This window comes from Ambystoma mexicanum, chromosome 9 (genome assembly GCF_040938575.1).
Source record: "Ambystoma mexicanum isolate Mex_15411 chromosome 9, UKY_AmexF1_1, whole genome shotgun sequence".
NCBI lineage: Eukaryota > Metazoa > Chordata > Amphibia > Caudata > Ambystomatidae > Ambystoma > Ambystoma mexicanum.
The window spans coordinates 333,974,684-333,997,804 of record NC_090931.1 but is presented as its reverse complement, the minus strand read 5'-3'; the positions used below and the strand labels follow the sequence as shown (position 1 = coordinate 333,997,804).

The 23,121-nt window shown below is 49.8% G+C and overlaps 1 long non-coding RNA gene and 1 other non-coding gene across 2 annotated transcripts in view; both read right to left on the bottom strand.

Moving 5' to 3' along the window:
• The window catches only part of LOC138488034 (uncharacterized), a 182,122-nt gene extending 159,011 nt beyond the window's left edge, over window positions 1-23,111 (bottom strand). The window contains exon 1 of the long non-coding RNA XR_011274582.1: window positions 22,860-23,111. This is a non-coding gene — a long non-coding RNA (uncharacterized lncRNA). The remainder of the gene's footprint in view (window positions 1-22,859) is intronic.
• LOC138490957 (5.8S ribosomal RNA) lies at window positions 17,221-17,371 on the bottom strand. The gene has a single exon (XR_011275840.1). It is a non-coding gene; the product is annotated as a 5.8S ribosomal RNA (ribosomal RNA).
• Window positions 23,112-23,121: the final 10 nt, after the last annotated feature.

Sequence of the window (23,121 nt, the reverse complement as noted above, 5' to 3'; positions counted from 1 at the left end):
TTTAACACACACTTAAGGAAATACACTAGCACTATAAATCAAAACAAGTTCAAGCACAATCAGAAAAGTATACATACCTCCCTTAAGAATTATTAGACAAGTCTAAGTCAAAACACCACTATTTGTAAAAACAGATGCGAGCGCGTAACTTAGATGGCACTCCAATAATTAAGTTAAAGGGAGAGAAAAAGGCAGGTTATGAAAATAAAACAGTTCCCAACACTTTTCTAAGACAAAACAAGTTAGTGAAGGCAGAGTCTACTGTAAAGCCAAAGTTCATAGGCCAGGCCCACTTTAAATGGAGCAAGGTGAAATGTGCCCAAGATCACACAGTTTAGAAATGCATTCAAGTCTTTGTAAAAATGTTCAAAAGAGGTTGGGTTGATTCAGAAGGCATAGTTAGAAGGTCTGGGGGCCAACCCAGTTGGAACGCCAAGGATTTAAGGGTCACCTTTAGCAAACCGTAGAAAGGGAGGCCAGGTGGAACACAGCACCTTTAAAGTTGAGGAAGCTCCAGCTGTGGCAGTTGTTCCTGGCAGCGGGTGCAGTCGTGGTTTCAACCAGGGGAAGAGAAGATCTCGTTGAGGAGGAAACTTGGAGTCGTTGCACTGCCCAGGGAAGAGACCAGCCGCGGAGTTTGTTCGGTTAAAAGGTGCATTCCTTTTATTCGCGGTCACAGTGGTGAAGCTTGGCTATCCGGCCGCCTGGGTGCTTGGCACTGGTGATTCAACCAAGAATCGTCCTGGAAGGCGAATGGCGAACTGGTTGATCCCACCAGCTCAGAGGAAGAAGACTCTTTCAGCAGAAGATCTTCTCTTGTCGTCGGGAAAGTGGTGAGGTTGTTGCAGCAGGGCTCCACCGGTGGTGTCGCCGTTGCAGATGGCTCAGCTTCTCCCCTCTTTGGATTTCTTAGGTCCTGTGGCGACTTCTGAAGTTCTAGTCCCAAAAGCCCTGCTTTTATGCAGAAAAACCCCCATTCAACAGCCTAGCTGTCACTCATACATGCTCAGTGGTGAGCCGGATGGCTGACCACTGGGCCAATCAGAACAGAGTGCGACTTGGGTTGCTAAGGCAACGCAGTCCAGGGTGCCAATTCCCCCACCCACACATCCTGTGGAACCCAGACAGAGTGGCACCAGTTGGAGGGCTTCTGAGGAGAAGCCCGCCAAAAAGTGGAACAAAGGGCCCGACCATGGTTGGAGTTACAGACGGACACAAACGCCATTTTAGAAAAGAGTTCTGGCGAAAAGACCCAACCGGTGATTTTATATTAAATAAATAAACCAGCTGTATCTTAACATTGCACCAAAAAGTGGTGCGTTTAAAATCAATGGGAAATTGTCATAGGAAATATTCTGGTGGAATATCTTGGGTGGTAACCACTGCAACCAGCCAGAGACTCGACAAGGGGGGAATGGACAGTGCCCCCTTGGAAACAGACCCAGGGGCAATCGAATTAACCCATTCCAGTACTTCCACAATATGATGGTTTGTACTGGTTCTGGTCACAATTATGGACTAGTAAAGCCAATGGTGACTTTACATGCCCTGGGAGACAGTAGTCAGTCCCAGGGTATGGAGTCTATGTTTGGGGGTCACTATGACACCCCTGTGTTACTGCACTGAGGGTGCTGTGTAACACATACACTAAAACAGATGATTCCCTATGGAGTAAAAGGCCCCATAGCCCATAAGCACACAATAAGTCAAAGACATAGCTCAAATCATGCCTAAGAGTGGGAGAAAAAGTGTCTCACTCTTAGCAGGAGAAAAAAACAAACCCCAAAAATCCAGTGAAGCTGCTGGGGGACTAACTAGGTTTGGGAAATTAGCCTTATAAGAGAATTCTCCCTAATACTCCCCCCAGACTAAGGGACAGGAGGATTGAATCCACTCCTGGATGAATCTCATACGTCTAATCGGTTACAAACATCCTAGAGAGACCATCAGCATTTTGGTGGTGACACCTTGACCTGTGTTCAATGGAAAAAATCAAAGGTTTTCCTTTGTAAGCTATATGACCTACAAACCCTGTGAGGAACATCTTCCTTTTTAAATCTATAGGGGATCTGGTTGACCAGTCCCTCAGAAGTTAGTACAACTTCTGAACCTGTGATAGACTTCTGCAAGGGGTCCTTATAAAGGATTCCCTTAGATCTAGAGGGGCCTCCAGGGTTCCTCACCACCTCTCTGTTGGGAGCAGGTTGGGTCTCAGGCCTCTTGGTTGGAGGGGTTGGTGTTAGGTAATGTACCTGCTTCCCATTCCTTTTAGATCTAACCTTACCTACTTTAGGAGTTTCTCTCTCAATACTAGTATTTGAGTTGGATTCTTCAGTAGAAGGTCCAACAGTCTGAAGGTTTTTGGCTTTAGACTTCTCTTTTCTGGTTTTCCACCAGCACTGAGAATCACCAGTTCTCTTAGGCCTAGAGAGGGGTCCAGTTGGTCTATCCTCCTCTTCCTCAGAAGCAGCGGGAGTCAGAGACTCTAAAACTGGGGGAACAATGATGGAGCTTGGTTCGAGCTCCCATTTCCCTAACATTTTAGCCTGAAATGTGCCTGGGTTAGAAGTCAATTTACTAACGCCAGGGCTTGGGTTGGAGTTCTCAGTAGAGGTTCCCACAGGCTTAGAGGGGTCCCTTAAGGTGGCCTCTCTAGCCAATTTGGTTAGGTCCTGCTTCTCCATACTGGGAGGCCTGGGGGTACTGGATACTACTCCTAGAGTTTTTAGATCATTCCCCAACAGGACTCTCCCAGGCACCTCAGTCTGAACACTGACAGGAATCCTCATTGCCATGTTATTACACTGAATGAGGGCTGGTAGAATAGGAACCATCTGGACAGGGCCTACAGAAAATGTAGTGGTACCTTTGGGTGCTTTAGCAACATCCTCAGGATTGAAAAAGCTTTCATCCACTACTGGTCTGCTGGCCCCAGTGTCTCTCCTGGCAGGAGTATCCTGGCCATTGACAAGAACACTGTCCATGTAATATACTTTAGAGTTTTCTGGTAGGGAGTCATAGATCTCCCTATTCTGGTTGCTAACCAGACCCATAGGCTCTAAGGATACAGTTGCTTGAAGACGCAAGGGTTCTTCAGCAAATACTTCAAAGTGAGCACTAGCCACTTGTACTTCCTCCTCAGGAGTGAAGGCTAAGGAGACTGTGCTGATCCCTGCAGGTCTACCCTTACATCCGGGATCTCCCTTGACAAGGTCAGTTGCCTTACAGACATAGCATGTTCCAAATGCTCTCTGGAATGGTGGCTTGTTCTGACCTCCTTCTGGTTTGGGACCAGATGGTACACTAGCCGGATTTGGTTTCCCTTGTGGCTTACCCTGGTTATTTTGTTCTTTATGGCCCTCTTTGGTATGGGAGGTATTAGAATTCTCTGGATTCTCTTTTGGTGGCTGCCTTCCCTGGTCCTTTTTCTGAGTGACCCCTGAATCCTTGTGAGTAGCCCTGTTGGCAACTCACAAGTCAGCAGCCTTAGCTAGCTTCCTGGGATCTATTTCCTTTGAATCAGCTAAGTGCTGTCTGAGCTCAGGAGGGCAGGCATCATAAATTGACTCCAGCATAACAAGATTTCTCATTCCCTCATAAGTGTTCACTCTGTAACCCTTAATCCATCCCTCTAAGTTCTTCAAACTTTCATTCACCCAGGTAGCCCAAGGGGTACCATCATGCTTTTTGAGGGTCCTAAACCTCTTAAGGTACTGGGAAGGGGTCTTCCCAAATCTAGCTATTAAAGCTAGCTTCACACATTCATAGTCCATCCTATCCACCTCCCCCAACTCCATTACCACATCAGATGCAACAGGGGGGAGCCTAGAGAACAACCAAGGAAGCTACTGATTCCCTGTGATGTCCTGGAGCCCATGATTATACTCAAACATAGCCAACCAATCTAACACATCCAACTTAGGTTCATACATACCCACAATCTCTTTAGGCACCGAGGGTCTTTTGGGACTGGAACTCCTAGAGGATCCGGGGAGAGAAGCATTTTCCACAGACAATTTCTTCATCTCTAGCTCATGTTTGAGCTCCATTTCTCTGAGCCTTAGTTCTTGGTGCTTTTGTTCAGATTGGGCACTAATTCTTTTGAACTCTAATTCAAGCCTCATTTTTTCTAGTTCAATTAATGCAGGACTTAATGTGGGACCTGACAAAGGTCCAGTAGAAACAGCTTGAAGTGCTAGAGAAGGCAGAGGGCCAGTGGGGACAGTTACATTAGACTCACCTTCCTCTTCTGAATCTACAACAATATTATCAACACTTGGATCCATATTAACTTCATTACTGTTGTCTACATTTGCTGGGGAAGTAGGCTCATCTGAACCACTACCCAGACTTTGGTTTTCTAACAATCTTTCAATCAATTCTATTTTCTTGCCTTTTACAGGGAGATTCTTATGTCTACAAAGGGCTCTTAAACAATCAGCTGTATTTGCCGTAAGAGACTCCTGGCTGTAACTTTCCATAGTTGACTTGTTAGAAAATAAGCTTTTCTAGTGCTAAGCTTTGTGGTTAGTTGCACTAAAGTATCAGAAGCACTCTACAATGTATCCTCAAAACAGATCCCACCGCTGTACAGCAGTGTTAGGCAGAATCCTGTGCACTTCCCTTGGGGAACACTGCAAGAAGATTAAGACTACAGGAGTAAGCAGTAAACCCAATTGGTAGCAGTCCGCACCACCCAGATTTACCTGGTAGCTGTGACTGAGCAGTCAGACCTCTCTCCAGAAGAGTAGGGCAGTATACAGAGGATACACAATAGGGCTAAAAATACAGTAGAGCAAGCAAACACTGACCAGAGCTTGGTATCAAAAGTATATAATTATTTATTTAACACACACTTAAGGAAATACACTAGCACTATAAATTAAAGCAAGTTCAAACACAATCAGAAAAGTATACACACCTTCCTTAAGAATTACTGGACAAGTCTAAGTCAAAACACCACTATTTCTAAAAACAGATGCGGGCGTGTAACTTAGATGGCACTCCAATAATTAAGTTAAAGGGAGAGAAAAAGGCAGGTCATGAAAATAAAACAGTTCCCAACACTTTTCTAAGACCAAAACAAGTTAGTGAAGGCAGAGTCTACTGTAGAGCCAAAGTTCATAGGCCAGGCCCACTTTAAATGGAGCAAGGTGAAATGTGCCCAAGATCACACAGTTAAGAAATGCATTCAAGTCTTTGTAAAAATGTTCAAAAGAGGTTGGGTTGATTCAGAAGGTATAGTTAGAAGGTCTGGGGGCCAACCCAGTTGGAAAGCCAAGGATTTAAGGGTCACCTTTAGCAAACTGTAGAAAGGGAGGCCAGGTGGAACACAGTACCTTTAAAGTTGAGGAAGCTCCAGCGGTGGCAGTTGTTCCTGGCAGCGGGTGCAGTTTGCGGTTTCGACCAGGGGTAGAGAAGATCTCGTCGAGGAGGAAACTTGAAGTCGTTGCACTGCCCAGGGAAGAGACCAGCCGCCGCGTTTGTTCAGTTAAAAGGTGCATTCCTTTTATTCGCGGTCACAGTGGTGAAGCTTGGATATCCGGCCGCCGGGGTGCTTGGCACTGGCGATTCAACCAAGAGACGTCCTGGAAGGCGAATGGCGAACTGGTTGATCCCACCAGCTCAGAGGAAGAAGACTCTTTCAGCAGAAGATCTTCTCTTGTCGTCGGGAAAGTGGTGAGGTTGCTGCAGCAGGGCTCCACCGGTGGTGTCGTTGTTGCAGATGGCTCAGCTTCTTCCCTCTTCGGATTTCTTAGGTCCTGTGGCGACTTCTGAAGTTCCAGTCCCAAAAGCCCTGCTTTTATGCAGAAAAACCCCCATTCATTAGCCTAGCTGTCACTCATACATGCTAAGTGGTGAGCCGGGCTGCTCACCACTGGGCCAATCAGAACAGAGTGCGACTTGGATTGCTAAGGCAACGCAGTCCAGGGTGCCAATTCCTCCACCCACACATCCCGTGGAACCCAGACAGAGTGGCACCAGTTGGAGGGCTTCTGTGGAGAGGCCCGTCAAAAAATGGAACAAAGGGCCCGACCTTGGTTGGAGTTACAGAGACGGACACAAACAGCATTTTAGAAAAGAGTTCTGGCGAAAAGACCCAACCGGTGATTTTATATTAAATAAATAAACCAACGGTATCTTTAACATTGCACCAAAAAGTGGTGCATTTAAAATCAATGGGAAAATCCCATAGGAAATATTCTGGTGGAATATTTTACGTGGTATCCACTGCCACCAGCCAGAAACTCGACAAGGGGGGACTGGACAGTGCCCCCTTGGAAACAGACCCAGGGGCAATTGAATTAACCCCTTCCAGAACTTCCACAATATGATGGTTTGTACTGGTTCTGTTCACAATTTTGGAGTAGTAAAGCCAATGGTGACTTTACATGCCCTGGGAGACAGTAGTCAGTCCCAGGGTATGGAGCCTATGTTTGGAGGTCACGATGACACCCCTGTGTTACTGCACTGAGGGTGCTGTGTAACACATATACTAAAACAGATGATACCCTATGGAGTAAAAGACCCCATAGCCCATAAGCACACAATAAGTCAAAGGCATACCTCAAATCATGCCTATGAGTGGTAGAAAAAGAGTCTCACTCTTAGCAGGAGAAAAAAATAAACCCCCAAAATCCAGCAAAGCTGCTGGGGGACTCACTAGGTTTGGGAAATTAGCCTTATAAGAGAGTTCTCCCTAACAGACATCATCCCTGATGCCACTGTACCATTTGGGCGTATGTTTCCCTTGTATCTTAAGGACAAAGAAGTGCTGAAGGATTATCTTGATGCCAATCTCCATAATGGTCTTATCCAACCCTCTCCCTCTCCTGCTGGAGCCTATTTTTTGTCCCAAAAAAAGACACTTGCGAGTTACAGCCGTGTATTGATTATAGAGGCCTCAATCAAATTACCATAAGGGACTGGTACCCCATGCCCCTTATTAAGGACGTCTTGGAGGCTGTCCAAGGAGCCGTGATTTTCTCTAAGCTCGATTTACGATGAGCTTATCATCTCTTGTGCATACGTGCGGGAGATGAATGGAAGACCGCATTCAGGACTCCTTACGGACATTTTGTATACCGGGTGATGCCCTTTGGGCTGGTCAATGCCCCTTCCATATTCCAACGATTCATGGATCGCATTTTTTACGACCTCCAATTTCACTGTACTATCGTTTACCTCGACGATATATTGGTTTACTCGTCCTCTAAACAGCAACATGTTGACGATCTCCATAGAGTTCTGCAAAGACTTAAAGAAAATCACCTGCTACTAAACCCTGAAAAGTGTGCATTTCAAGTCTCCAGTGTACCTTACCTGGGATTTATTTTGTCCGAGGAGGGCATAAGAATGGATCCCCGTAAGGCCGAAGGTATTTTACACTGGCCCATTCCTGCATCGATCAAGGATGTCCAGAGATTTTTGGGTCTGGCTAATTTCTACCTTAGATTCATTTCCGGCTTCTCTGAGGTGGTCCTACGCATCACTAGACTTTTGAAGAAGTCTTCCACACCTTTTTATTGGTCAGACGAGTCCAACAAGGCTTTTCAACATCTGAAGACAGTTTTCTGCTCAGCTCCTGTATTACGACAGCCTGACCAGGGACGACCATTCATTGTCGAGACAGATGCCTCGGCTTAGGCCATATGTGGAGCTTTACTTCAGGATCACGAAGGCACAGAATACCCAGTAGCCTACCTATCAAAGACTCTTAACACAAGCCAACAACATTATTCTGTCATTGAAAAAGAATTATTAGCCATGAAGGCTGCCTGCGAGGAATGGCGTCACCTATTACAAGGGGCATCTTATCCATTCGAAATGAGAACCGATCATAAGATTTTAAAGGTTATCCAACGTATGGAATGTATAAATTCTAGACAAGCCCGATGGGCCCATTTTTTCTCTCAATATGACTTCACTCTAGCCTACTTACCTGGTACTAAGAACATATTGGCTGACGCTCTGTCCAGAAGACCCCTTCCTGGTGTCACCCACAAGGGGTGGCCAAATTTCATCTTGGCTCAAAAGAAGTTTGTTGGCACGGTTTCATCCTTTCTGGAGAGAGTACGTAGGAGTTCCAGGTTATTACCACCATTGTCTTCCGCAAATCCCTCTCGTGGTCTTCACAAGTCCGACGGACTCTGCTTTATGGACCACCGTCTATTTCTGCCTGATCAGGAGAACTGTTTAAGAGCCCTAAAATGGTGTCACAATGACGCAGCCGCAGGACACAGGGGTGTTTCCAATACCATCGAGCTTCTTACGAGACATTCTTGGTGGCCAGACTTGAAGCAAGAAGCATTGGCCTATGTCTCGGCCTGTCCTGTTTGTAACAGGGCCAAATACGACACACGAAAGCCTTTGGGGTTTCTTCAACAAGAATCCCCACCAGACAGACCATGGAGTGTCATTTCTACAGACTTCATAGTAGTGTCATGAATCGCAGGGTGCGCCCCTTTTGGGCCTCATGGTCAATGTTACAACGGGCTTATACACATTAATACTTCCAATATGGCCATCCAACGCATTCCCTTCTCGCTCCATGCGTTGGACGTCTCCTTTCTCTATTTCTAGACCACGCCTTCCGCGGCCCCGCGCGTCTCAATGCTATTGCGAAGTAGCGACCAGACGTGTGCTCCGTAGCTCGCGGTTCTTCTCCTTTCCACTCCGCTTTCCCTTCCATGAACCCCCCCCTTCTTCTTACCTCCTGTATTCGAGTTCTAGCGAACTTACTTGCCTCCTGGATTCCTGGATTCGGCCTCCTGGAAAACTGAACGCATTCTGGATTCGGCAGAGACACGGGCCGCCTTTCTTCAAAACCCGTTCCATCCGAAAGAAGGCAGCATCCAAGGACACCGGTAAAGAACAGATTCAGGTGAGAAGGGGCGAACTCCTTGACAGTTTGAGACGCCACCCAATCGGAAGCGATATCGACATGGAGGCTGCCGTGCAGGACTTGATGCGTCGTATGCAGGAACTATCAACCGAGGTACAGAATCTGAAAGCGGAGAACGCCGCTCTCATAGAATTGGTTCTATCCCGGGATTCTGCTACAAAAGAGAGTGTTATACTGGGCGGAGTCGTGGATAAATACGACGGCTCAGCAAAGACACTTCGTGCATTCCTGGATTTGTGCTTAGTTAACTTTACCTTCAAGCCTTACTATTTTGCGACCCCCCAGGGCCAAGGTGGGTTTTATAATCTCTCACCTTTCCGTGAATGCCTTGACTTGGGCCACTCCCCTCGTTAACTCTAGTGAAGTCCCCTTGGACGATTATGATGGGTTTATACGGGCCCTAAAAGACATGTTTGACCACCCTGAGCAGGTCTAGAGTGCACAAGAACGCTTGTTAGACTTTCAACAAGGGGCCCAGCATATGCTCACGTATGTGACCCGATTCAAACAACTGACAAAGGAAGCTGACTGGTCCACTGAGGCGGGTTTTACCCTGTTCAGGAGAGGATTGAACAAAGAAATTAAGGATGAGCGGGCCAGAGTGGCACGACCAAGCTCATTCCAGGCATTAATGGATCTTGCCATGCAGATTGACTTCCGTATCCAGGAAAGGAAGTCAGAAAAGAAAAAATCCAGGGGAACTCCTTCCAAGGTATCATTTGAGGGTACCCCCAGACCAGAAATCAACCCAAGCCCAGTCTCTGAATCCGAGCCCATGCAGATTGGGGCCTTTCGTGGACCGATATCTCAACAAGAGAGAATGAGGAGAATTCATACGGGCTTGTGCATGTACTGCGCCTCAGATAAGCATTTGGTTAGGGAATGTCCTTTAGCACCCCCTCGGCATTCGGGAAACGCCAGCTCCCAATCCTAGATGGTGCAGAGCTTCAGGAGAGAGATGTTTGCTCCACATCCATTCCATCCTTGAACTCTCCTTGTCAAAACAATTTGGTGGTATTACAGGCCTTTTTATCACCATTCAAGAATACGAACTATTCCATTTTGGCCCTGGTAGACTGCGGAGCTATGGGAATAATCATCCATCATGAGTGGGTTGCTAAACATCAGATTCCCTACGAAACACGAAGCACCTTGCAACCTGTGGAGGCTATTGACGGAAGACCCCTCACATCAGGACCCATAAGCCTACAGACCAAGGAGATCCAGCTTTCAATAAATCACCATCAAGAGCTGATCAGGTTTGACATTATTAAGTCAGCTCATTACCCCTTGGTATTGGGGATGCCCTGGCTACAGAAACACAACCCATATATCAACTGGTCTGCGGGTTCTTTATTCCTAGGCTCGGAGTTTTGCATGTCTCATTGTCTATCCCTAGAACCTCCATTAACACATCCAAAGGAACCCACAAAGGAACAACAGACACCACTAATTGTATCCAATGTCATGCAAGTTCCTGAAGCCTACCAAACTTATGCCGATGTGTTTTCGACTGCCATTGTGCAGGCCTTACCCCGACACAGACCTGAAGACTGCGCAATAGATACAGAACACTCTGCAGTGATTCCCTTCGGCAGGATGTTCATTCTTTCCGAACCCGAGAAGAGGGCCCTAAGAGAATACCTGGATACCAACCTTGAAAATGGCACCATAAGACCTTTGAGCTCTCCTGCTGGTGCTTCTCTATTCTTTGTTCCCAAGAAGGATACCAAGGAACTCAGACCCTGCCTTGATTATCGCGGGCTAAATCAGTGCACCCTCAAGGATCGGTACCCGTTACCCCTGATTTCGGATATCCTGGAAGTCGTGAGAGGCGCAGTGATTTTCAGGGGCGCCTATCATTTGATCCGTGTCAGGGAAGGGGACGAATGGAAAACCGCCTTCAGAACACCCTTTGGCCATTTTGAGTATCTACTCATGCCCTTCGGATTGGCTAACGCCCCGGCAATTTTCCAACGCTTTATGGATAGGGTGTTTTCTGACATGCTGTTTCTCGTTGTTATTGTATATCTGGATGACATACTGATCTTCTCCAAGGATCCTATACAACATGAAGAGTATGTGAAGGCAGTTTTACAGAGACTCCGAGATCATAAACTCCTGGCCAAACCTGAAAAATGCTTGTTTCATGTGACCTCCGTTCATTACCTAGGGTTTATTCTTACCCCGGAAGGAATTGGTATGGACCCTTCAAAGGTAAAAGCCATATTGACCTGGCCTGCCCCTACTTCCGTGAAAAAAATGCAATTTTTCCTGGGACTTGCCAATTTCTACCGGAAATTCATATCTAATTTCTCCAGTACAACCGATGGTTGCTCTCCTGAAGAAAGACACTCCTTTCCTCTGGTCAACACCACAAGATATGGCGTTCCAGCGTTTAAAGGCAAAGTTTACGCAAGCTCCTATCTTGGCTCAACCCGATACTAGCCGTCCTTTCCTGGTAGAAACGGACGCTTCAAATTATGCCATTGGCGCAGTCCTGAAACAAGAATTAGGAGATAAACTGGAACACCCAATTGCTTACCTCTCCCGAACCCGGACTCCTAGTGAAACACATTATTCAGTCCTGGAAAAAGAATTGTTAGCCATTCGCCAAGCCTTCACTGAATGGCGACATCTACTTCTGGGAGCTAAACATCCAGTTCAGGTCCGTACGGACCACTGGAACCTCCAGATTCTACAGTCTTTGGAGTGTAGGAACAGTCGTCAGGCGCGTTGGGCATATTTCTTCGCCCAGTACCAGTTCCATATCACTCATGTTCCTGGATCACAAAACCTGATTGCTGATGCATTTTCTCGACGACCTGACTACGAGCCCACTGAAGACAAGGCATATCCCCAGATGTTTTCCCCCACAATCTTTGTGGCCCAGGCAGTCAACCTCCTCGAAGAAATCCAAGCCCAAACCCAATCCTATGATCTGTGGAAGGACGAATCCAAAAGAAATCTTTGGAATGTAAAGGTCCAGGAAGGTTATTTGTTCAAAGACAATGTGTTGGTCATCCCTACAAAAAGACTACAACAGAGAATAATGAATCTCTGTCACGATACCCTACACTCCGGACATTGTGGCGTCACCAATACCCTCCGTCTGATACAAAGGCAATTCTGGTGGTCTAGGATGAGACCCGACGTACGGCAGTACATTCAATCCTGTGTTGTCTGCAGCCAAAATAAACACAGTAACAAGAAACCAGTGGGCCTTCTACTACAACCTACATTGCCAACTAGGCCTTGGGAGATTATCGGTACGGACTTAATTGTGGAACTGCCACCTTCCCGTGGGTATACCACCATCATGGTTACCATAGACTTGTTCACTCATATGGCTCATTTTACACCCCTGCGTAAATTACCATCTTCTTCTGAACTAGCAGGAATCTTCCTGGAACACATATTCCATTTGCATGGACTCCCTTCCAAGATCATTTCGGACCGCGGACCTCAATACATCTCACAATTCTGGAAACATCTCTGTCAATGCTTAGGGATCCAACGTGCTCTTTCGTCATGTTACCACCCTCAAACCAACGGAATCACAGAACGTGTCAATCAAACCCTGGAACTGTATCTTCGATGCTTCGCCACCAAGGTCCAGGATGACTGGTCGCTCCTGATACCCGTGGCTGAATTCGCTTACAATAATGCTGACCATTCGGCACTTATGATCAGCCCCTTTTATTGCAGTCAAGGATTTCATCCGTCGGTCCTGCCTTCTGTTCTTCCTCAACCTACACCAGTACCTACAGTTGACTCCTGGATCGAAATCCTTGTCAACATACATAAAGAAGCCAAGGAATTTTTGCAGAAGGCCAGGAAACAGACCAAGAAATATGCAGATTCCAGAAGAAGACCTGGACCTTCTTATGCAGTCGATGATCAGATCTGGTTGTCATCAGAATTACTACCCCGGCATCTACGGCCTAGTAAACTGGCCCTCAGTACTATGGTCCATTTTCCATTAAAGAAATTATAAATCCTATTTCTTATCGGATCAAATTGCCCGAATCCTGGAAGAAGATACACCCAGTCTTTCACACATCTCTACTGAAACCCTACTATCCATCCTCCCAAAAACCCTCAAGACCTCCTCCTATACTGGTCGATGACCAATTGGAATATGAGGTATCTCGGATTTGTGGTTCCAGGTATAGAAGGGGCCAGCTTCAATACCTGGTTGAATGGAAAGGATATCCTCCTAGCGAAAGAACCTGAGAACCACTCTCAAACATCAAGGCCCCATGGCTGCTCAGAAGGTTCCACCTCATCCTCCCAGGCAAACCAGGAGGGAAGGGTCTTCGGAGGTGGAATGCTGTCATGAATCGCAGGGTGCGCCCCTTTTGGGCCTCATGGTCCCTGTCACAACAGGCTTATACACATTAATACTTCCAATATGGCAGTCCAACGCATTTCCTTCTCGCTCCATGCGTTGGACGTAACCTTTCTCTATTTCTAGATCAGGCATTCCGCGGCTCCGCGCGTCTCAATACTATTGCGAAGTAGCGACCAGACGTGTGCTCCATAGCTCGCGGTTCTTCTCCTTTCCACTCCGCTTTCCCTTCCTTGAACCCCCCCTTCTTCTTACCTCCTGTATTCGAGTTCTAGCGAACTTACTTGCCTCCTGGATTCCGCCTCCTGGAAAACTGAACGCATTCTGGATTCGGCAGAGACACGGGCCGCCTTCTTCAAAACCCGTTCCATCCGAAAGAAGGCAGCATCCAAGGACGCCGGTAAAGAACGGATTCAGGTGAGAAGGGGGGAACTCCTTGACAAGTAGAGCTGCCCCCTTCCAAAGGGTGCTCCTGCATAATGGTGACAGTAGATTGTTTTTCTAAGATGGCCCACTTCTCACCCCTGCCTGGTCTTCCTACTGCTGCGGAGATGGCTTCTGTCTTCACCAGGGATATCTTTCGTTTGCATGGTCTGCCCAAGAAGATTATCTCTGACCGGGGATCACAATACGCCTCTCGCTTTTGGAAATCCTTATGCGAATGACTAGGGGTTGAGAGGGCGATGTCTTCTGGCTTCCACCCACAAACTAATGGGCAGACTGAAAGGACTAACGCCTCCTTAGAACAGTACCTACGGTGTTTTGTGAACACACAACAAGACAATTGGGTATCCTTCCTACCCACGGCAGAATTTGCCTACAACAATGCAAAACATAGTGCTACGAAACTTAGTCCTTTTTTTTGCACCTATGGCTTTCATCCCAGTTTTATTCCTGATCTACATCTACCAGTCTCTAACATACCTTCGGTTGAGGCTTGTCTTTCCTCCATTTTTGAGGCTCACAAGATTGCCTCTGAATGTCTACAAGCAAGTCAGGTATGTTATAGCCATCAGAAAAATCCTCATCGCCTGCCATCACCTAAGTGGACCAGAGGTACCAAAGTATGGTTGTCCACTAGGTATTTGCCTCGTTGGTTGCATCCTTCAAAACTTACCTCAAGGTATCTTGGTCCTTATGTTATTCTTGATTGTCTCAATCCAGTTTCTTCTTCAATTGCCTAAAGAAATGCAGTGGATTCATCCTGTATTCCATTCCTCCCGGTTAAAGGAATACCTTGAGGATCCCTACCGACGTGCCCTGCCTAGATCACCCACATTAACGGATGAGTCACCTGATGAGTTTGAGGTGGCTAAGATAAGAGACTCCAGATACAGAAAGGGAAGGTTGGAGTACCTAATACACTGGAAAGGTTATCCTCCTACGTATGACTCCTGGGAACCTGTTTCTCATATACATGCTCTTAAATTAGTGCAAAGGTTCCACCGGGCTCATCCCGGAAAACCGTGGGGTGCTCCCTCAGGAGGGGGCATACTGTCACGCGCCTTGCTTGTTTTCCTTACTGGCGCTTGTGGCAGAGGTGGCGGATGGTCCGACATTAACTTGTTCCTTTTGTTTTCCTTTCTGTTCCTGGCTTAACGGTCTAGTCTTTCGTTCTCTCGCCTGTTTCCTGCCTTAAACCCCGCCCCTGCTTTCTTCTGGCACATTGTAACCCTTCGCTTTCGCTTCTGTTGCTGACGCTATGCCGGCTTTTGCCTCCATTCCGCTCCCTTGTTTTTGCTCGCGGGTCTCGCCCGCTCCTGTTTATTCTCTCGGGTCTCACCCCTCTTCCTGCATACAGGTCTCATCCCACTCCCTGCTCGCGGGTCACTTCCCGCTCCTCCTTCGCGGGTCACAATCCCGCTTTGCCAGCTCGCGGGTCTCCTCCCGCTCCCTGCTCGCATGTCCCTTCCCGCTCCTGCTTCACGGGACACAATCCCACTTTGCCAGCTCGCGGGTCTCATCCCGCTCCTTTTCCGTTTCTTCTTCCTTCTGCTTTCCTGGGGCCCTCCTCTGTCCCTACTTCCTCCTCTTCCTGTTTGTTCCTCCTCCCTTTTTCTGTATTTGGGCTCCTCGCCGCTTGTTGTTTTTTCTTGGCCGCGGAGGGGGGCTTTCTTCTCTGGTGGCTCTGCCCCCAGCTCCCTGTTTCCGTCGTTGATTTATTTTCTTCTTTCCTTCCATTCTGCCCCTGTGCCTAGTGCTCCTCCTCTTCCATGGAGTTCATATTCTGCTACAGTCCGGAATTAAGCCAAAGCCTCTTCTTGTGGATACCGGTCCTTCTGGAACAATATCACCAGACCACTCATCACTCTTCTTCCAACTATACATCCATTCCAGCCTGGAACTCTGTCAAGAGAGGTTTTTTTTAAGCACACACTTTTTTTCCTCTCCGGTCCTTCCGGAAGGAGGTCACCTGAATCCCTGTTCTACTGGGGAGACAGAGTGGCTTCCATACGGGATAGACCATTCCTCTTCACAAAAAAAAAGGACACAGAAGAAGAAGGGGCGCAGGAAGAAGTCATCCTCCGAAGAATCAGGTGAGGAGGAGCGGGGTTTGGAAAAGAGTGGTGCTGCTGAAAGTGACAGTGTTATACTGCTTGGTCCGTGTTTCAACACAGGTCGGGTGGTTAACGGACAATCACCTCAGATCCCTGGCACCCTTTGTGGGTTTCCCCGCTCGGCGGCACAATGTGGTTGGGGCGCACTAAGGGCAGTCCACCACAGTCGTATCGGTAGCCCTGTCTCCCGTCAACACTATGGCGTCCACAAAGAGGGCCCAGGACAGTTTTCGGAGAAGGGCACGGTGGCTGTCAATCTCCATCAGCCCCACGGACACAGCAAAACTGCTTTCAGGGGCCTGTAACACACTCTGCTGGAGCAGAAAGCCACCTCTGCCTGCCGGTCATTGTGCACCGCCACAGAGGAAATGCACCCTGTTGGGGCTGGGTGTGCCCGGGCCGCAGTTCCGCAAGGGCCTTCACTGTTCCAGGTGACCGACCTGCCTGCCGTGTTGAATCCTGCGGGCAGACTGCATGGACCCCACCAGTTTACCTCTCAATGTTTTCACGCCCTCTTGAACTCTCTTCAAAGTTCTTTTCAATTTTCCCCTTATAGTACTTGTTGGCCATCAGCCTCTCGGCCGTATTTAGCCTTAGACAGTTTATCACACGCTTTGGGCTGCATTCCTATGCAACCTGACACCAAAAAGACCTGATCCCGGTGTGCAAGAGGCTGCTACCGGCCTAACACCGTCCGCAGGGTGAGACTCGATCAGAAGGACTTGAGCCCCCTGAGCGATGCCGGTGAGTCGGTCTTCTGTACGCCACATTTCCCACGCCTGCCGCTGAATGGGAATTCACGCTGGGCTCTTCCCTCTTCACTGGCCGTTACTGAGGGAATCCTGGTTAGTTTCTTTTCCTCCGCTTAGTAATATGCTTAAATTCAGCGGGTCACCACGTCTGATCTAAGGCCGTAGTCGGGGGGGGGGGGAGCTCAAAGGTTGGGGCAGCTGGCCTCAGGCCGGTACGGGGGTTGCCCCAGCCCTGTGCCTCTGGCGCAGGCGAGTGTGCACTGTCCCAATCTGCGACCGAAGCCCACATGGTCACGAGGTCCACGCTCCATGGCCATCATGCGCTGGCAACCGTGGGACACCACAGACAGCCACACACAGGACGGACAGGTGCCCCGGGGTAGGGTGAAGGTGTGCCAGGCTTTTTTAAGGCCAGCTGCTGCTGCCGCCACCACGTCCGGAGTGTGCCGGCCACCCGGCCCTCCCGAAACCACCATAAGGCGGGGAAACTGCGGAGGCCAGGAGGCATTGGCAATGAGCTTGCGCGCCAGGTCCAGGGATCCATCGACGGTGCTGATCGGGGTCTGACCTTAGGGGGACGAAGAGAACGGGGTCCCTGCGACAGCCCCAGCCACGCCCCTGGGTGGGGGAACCCCGGGGCGACTGATGTACAAGCGACCCTCAGACAGGCGTAGCCCCGGGAGAAACCCGGGGCTGCATGGTGCGTTCGAAATGTTGATCAATGTGTCCTGCAATTCACACTAATTCTCGCAGCTAGCTGTGTTCTTCATCGACACATGAGCTGAGTGATCCACTGCCAAGAGTCACAGGCAATTTTTTTTTCTTCCAGACGTCGGCCTGACCCTGCCGGTGCAGGAGAGGCCGGGTGGAGGCAGCGCCGCCCATGGCGAGACAGCCCATGGCGAGACAGCCCATGGCGAGGCAGCCCAGCGTCCTGGTCTAGCTCGACCAAGACCAATGTTGTTTAAAAGAAAAAAAGAAAAAATCCACAGAACTCAGCCTGACCACCGCCTGCAGCAGTACGGCACTTCCCAGGGAGATGGAAGCAGGCCGTTCTGCCACCTGTCCACTCGGCCTGATCCACTCATCCTTCCCCGACCCTTTCCACTTCCCTTTTGGGAGGGACTGGGAGACAGACAGCGAGGCGGGTCAGAGACTGCAAGCACGGACAGGGGTTCTGGTGGGACTGCGAGAGTCTTCAAACCGCAGCCCGGTAGCATAGGGCCCAGCTCCAGGTACCTGGGCAAGAGGGAAGGTCACCCGCTGCGCCAGCGGGCCTGGCCATCGCTCGCCCACAGGTGTGGGCAGTTGTAACGTCCCTCCACCCAGAAAGATGCCCCATTCCTCCTCCGACCAATGAGCCCACATCCCTCCCTCCAGACCCACACCAATGTGCCCCATCCCTCCCTCCAGACCCACACCAATTTGTCCTATACCTCCCTTCATACCCACAGCAATGTCCCCATCACTCCCTCCAGGCCCACACCCATGTGCACCATCCCTTGCTCTCATACCCACACCAATGTGCCCCATCCCTCACTCTCAAGACCCACACCAAGATGCCAACATGGCTCTAGACCCACACCAAGATGCCCCATCGCTCCATTCCAAACCCACCAATATGCCACTGACCCTCCATGCCAGACCCCACCAAGATGCCACCAATCCCCCTCAAGGCCCATACCATGATGCCCCATCCTTCGTCCACACAGGAAGAAGTCCCCATCCTGCCCTCCAGACCCACACCTGGACGATCCAACCCTCCAGACTCACACCATTCCCCGATAGCTCCCCCAGACCCACACCAATGTGCCCCACATCCACAAACCCACACCAGTGTGCCCCAATTCCCACTCTCCAGATGCACACAGATGGGCCCATCCCACCCACACCAGGATGCCCCATCCCACCCTCTAGACCAACAGATGCCCCTACATGCTCAGACCAACACCAATGTGCCCCACCCATTGCAGACCACACCAAGATGCCACCATCCCTCCATGCACAGCAAGATGCCCCCATTGCGCCATACAGACCCACACCTAGATGAACGATCCCCTCACACACAGACCAGTGTCCCCCATGCCTCTCAAACCCCCACCAATGTGCCCCATCCCCTCCCTCTGGACCCACACCAATGCTCCCCATGCCCCCCAGACCCACACCACTATGTTCCTATCCCTCCCTCCAGACCCATACCAATGTGCCCCCTTCCTCCAGACCCACACCAATGTGCCCCATCCCACCAGGCCCACACCAATGTGCCCCATCCCACCAGAACCACACCAGTGTGCCCCTATCCAACCATTCAGACATCACCAAGATGGCCAATGCCTCCCTCTAGAGCAATACAGCAATGCCCCATCCTCCCTCCACATAGGAAGATGCCCCTTTCCCTTGCAACAGATGCCCATGTGCCGCTTCCGAATCACAGATAGCCCCACCCAACCCCCTCTAACACGACCCATCCTAATATGCCCCATCCCCCAGACCCACACCAATGTCGCCATCCCATCCTTCCAGACCCACACCAATATGCTGCCATCCCTCCCCAGACCAACAATGTCCCCGCCCCTCCCATCAAACCCACACCAATGTGCCCCGTCCCCACATCAAACCCAAACCAATGGGCCCCCAGACCGACACCAATGTTCCCCTATCCATGTCAGACCCCACCAAGATGCCACCATCCCTCCATCCACACGGCAAGATGCCCCCATCCCGCCCTCCAGACTCACACCTAGATTAACCATCCATCCTCCAGTCCCACAATGTGCCCCATCCCTCCCCCAGACACACACCAATGTACCCACATCTCTCCCCCAGACACACCAAGATGCTCCGTCCCACCCTCCCAACCCACACCTAGATGACCCATGCCACCCTCCAGACCCACTGTGCCCCATCCCTCCCCCCAGATCCCACCAATGTGCCTCATCCCTCCCATCAAACCCACACCAATGTGCTCCCACCTCCTCTCTCCAGAGCCACACCAAGATGCCCCATCCCACCCTCCCAACCCACACATAGATGACCCATGTCACCCTCCAGACCCACTGTGCCCCATCTCTCCCTCCAGACCCTCACCCATGTCCCCTATGTCCCCATCCCTCTCCCAGACCCACACCAATGTACCCCAACCCTCCCCCCAAACCCACACCACTGTCCCTATCCCTCTGCCCAGACCCACACCACTATGTTCCTATCCCTTCCTCCAGACCCACACCAATGCGCCCCTTCCTCCGGCCCCTCACCAATTTGCCACATCCCACCAGACCCACACCAGCGTTTGTTTGTTTGTTTATTTATTTAATATAGCGCAAACCAAAACCCTCAGGTAGCATGCCCATATCCATCCATTCAGACCCCACCAAGATGCCCCATCCCTCCCTCTAGACCAATACTGGAACGCTCTTCCCTCTCACCTAAGAATGATCGAGTCCCACCAAGCCTTCTGCAAAGCCTCAAAACCAAGCTCTTTGTCTAACTGCCTCTCTAACACTTATATGCTCTGTTACTTCATGTATTAGGTCACCTATCTGCCATATATGAAGTCACCTATCTTTACTGCACTTGTACCCAAGGGACCTCGTCGGTCAACTGTATCCACTTAATCAAAGTTTCTTACAAAATTCATGTAACAGCGCCTCTATACCACTGGGCTCTAAGTGTGCTATACAAATGCAAATAAATAAATAAATAAATACCATAATGCCCCCTCCTCCCACATAGCAAGATGCCCCTTCCCCTTGCAACAGATGCCCAAGTGCCGATCCTAAATCACACGTAGATAGCCCCAGCCAAGCCCCTCTAAAACCACACATCCTAGTATGACCCCATCCCCCCAGACCCACACCAATGTGCCCATTCCCCCTCCTTCCAGACCCACACCAATATGCAGCCATCCCTCCCCAGAGCAATGTCCCTGTCCCTCCCATCAAACCCACACCAATGTACCCCCAGACCGACACCAATGTGCCCCTATCAATTGCAGACCCCACCAACCCTCCGTCCACAGAGCAAGATGATCCCATCCTGCCCTCCAGACCCACACCTAGATGAACCATCCCTCCCCGACACACCAATGTGCCCCATCCCCTCCCCCAGACACACCAATGTGCCCTCTTCTCCCCTCCCTCCAGAGCCACACCAAGATGCCCCGTCCCACCCTCCCAACCCACACCTAGATGACCCATGCTACCCTCCAGACGCACTGTGCCCCATCTCTCCCTCAGGAAACACACCCATGTGCCCCACCCCTTCCCCCGGACCCACACCGATGTGCCCCATCCCTCCCATCAAACCCACAACAATGTGCCCCCACCACCTCCCTCCAGCGCCACACCAAGATGCCCCATCCCACCCTCCCAACCCACCCTCCCAACCCACACCTAGATGACCCATGCAACCCTCCAGACCCACTGTGCCCCATCTCTCCCTCAGGAAACACACCCATGTGCCACATCCCTCCCCCAGACCCACACCAATGTGCCCCATCCTTCCCATCAAACCCAACCAATGTGTCCCCACGCCCTCCCTCCAGAGCCACACCAAGATGCCCCATCCTCCCCTCCCAACACACACCTAGATGACCCATGCCACCCTCCAGACCCACTGTGCACCATCTCTCCCTATCCCTTCCCCAGGCCCACACCAATGTGCCCCAACTCTCCCCCCAAACCCACACCACTGTCTCTATCCCTCCCCGCAGACGCACAGCACTATGTTCCTATTCCTCCCTCCAGACCCACACCAATTTTCCCCCTTTCCTCCAGACCCACACCAATATGCCTCATCCTGCCAGACCCACACCAGCGTGCCCCTATCCAACCATTCAGACCACAAGATGCCCCATCCCTCCCTCTAGTCTGGACCAATACCATAATGCCCCATCCTCACTCCACAAAGCATGATGCCCCTTCCCCCTTGCAACAGATGCCTGTGTCCCGATCCCGAATCACATGCAGATAGCCCCAGCCAACCCCCTCTAAAACCACCTAGCCTGAACACACCCTCATTAAAAATTAAATTACTCTATTAGCCCCCTTGACCAGTTAAACGCCACCATCAACTGGCTCCCTGTTCCTTTTCTTAGCCCTCCATATCCTTTCATGTTGAATAGCTGAACATAATTTTTAAAGTAAATGTAATTTGCTGCTCCCCTATCGAAATCTGGTGTCTTGCAGGAACGTTTGCGGCATCCCGAAGAAAATGCAAATTGTATTTGCAGCCAGCTAAGAGCACACGGATTGCTGCTGTTCCTGCAGCCCGGCAGCCAGAGCATACCTGCCTAACCTCTGGGTTTTCCACGGAGGCTCTGTGTTTTTAGACTTTTCTCCAGGGAAGACCCTCGAGTCTCTGGGTTTTTGCGGCAGTTTCCGGGTCCGTCTAATCCTCCATCCGATTGGCTGGAAAAGACTGCTGCCGTAGCCAATCGGGTGGAGATTTGCGCAGACCCAGAAACGGCAGGCTAGTGTGCCTCCTATGAGCCCGTTGCTGAGGTGGGGGGGGCAGTTTATACTGATTGTTTTTTTTTTTTTTAATGCTTGCAGGACTGTGTCGTGGCGGACTCCCTGCTTGAGTGTGGCTTTGTCTCTGCAGCAGTGACTGTAACGCTTCCAGCAAATTGGCAAAAAGAATGCAGGTGAAGCAAAACAACGCGTGTTTATCCCTTCATTCTTTTTTGCCGAGTTTCAATGCGAAAACACGTTTATTTTGCTTTCGTTCTTTTTGCCCAGGTTACCAGGGCTCAAGTTGAGGGTACGTCGGTGGGCAGAGTCCACCCACATTTTTAAGCGAGTGGACTCGGTCCCATTGAACCACAGCCATCAGGTTTGCAGGCTGGATAACTCACCACTGCAGTAAATAACCTGATGAAAAACAACTAAGGCATACATGCCAACATTCAGGTGCACCTAAGAGGGAATTTTGAGAGAGAAAATCGGGAGACGTCGTTTTTCTCATAGAAACGTATTGGCGCTGGAATTATCTTAGGCGGGAGAACGTGAGAAAAAGCAATATTTCTCACTGAAAAGTCGGGAGTCTCCCGCCTAAATCGGGAGGGTTGGCATGTATGCTAAGGTGAAATGTCCAATTTCGGTACTGCAAAATTCAGGGAAAACCTTTGTGTTGGTTCTTGGAGTTTACATGTGCACATTTTAACGTGCTGATTTTATGGAAGGTGAATGCCTTTTGTCCTATCCAATTTGGGTGGTTGTGAAATGCCAATTTAATGAAATATGCATACTTCAATTTGAACTGCAAATTTTTGACATCACATTACAACAGTTTACCTTTTTGACATGTGGGCGGAGCCATGTGAAAATGGGCGGTGTCTTGTGTGATTGTGGGCGGGACATAAATGTAGGCAGATATATACCAGAGCCTTGCTGCTCAGACAAGACAAGTCGGAAGCTCCAGAGTCTCGTAGAAACGTTCCCGGTATCCCAAAGAAAATGCTCACCCAACCTCGTAAAGCAAAGGCAGGCAGAGTCCGGTTACACTTGCACCAGCTGCCACAGCCTTCTCAATTCCTGCTCACTGAAATTGCTCCGG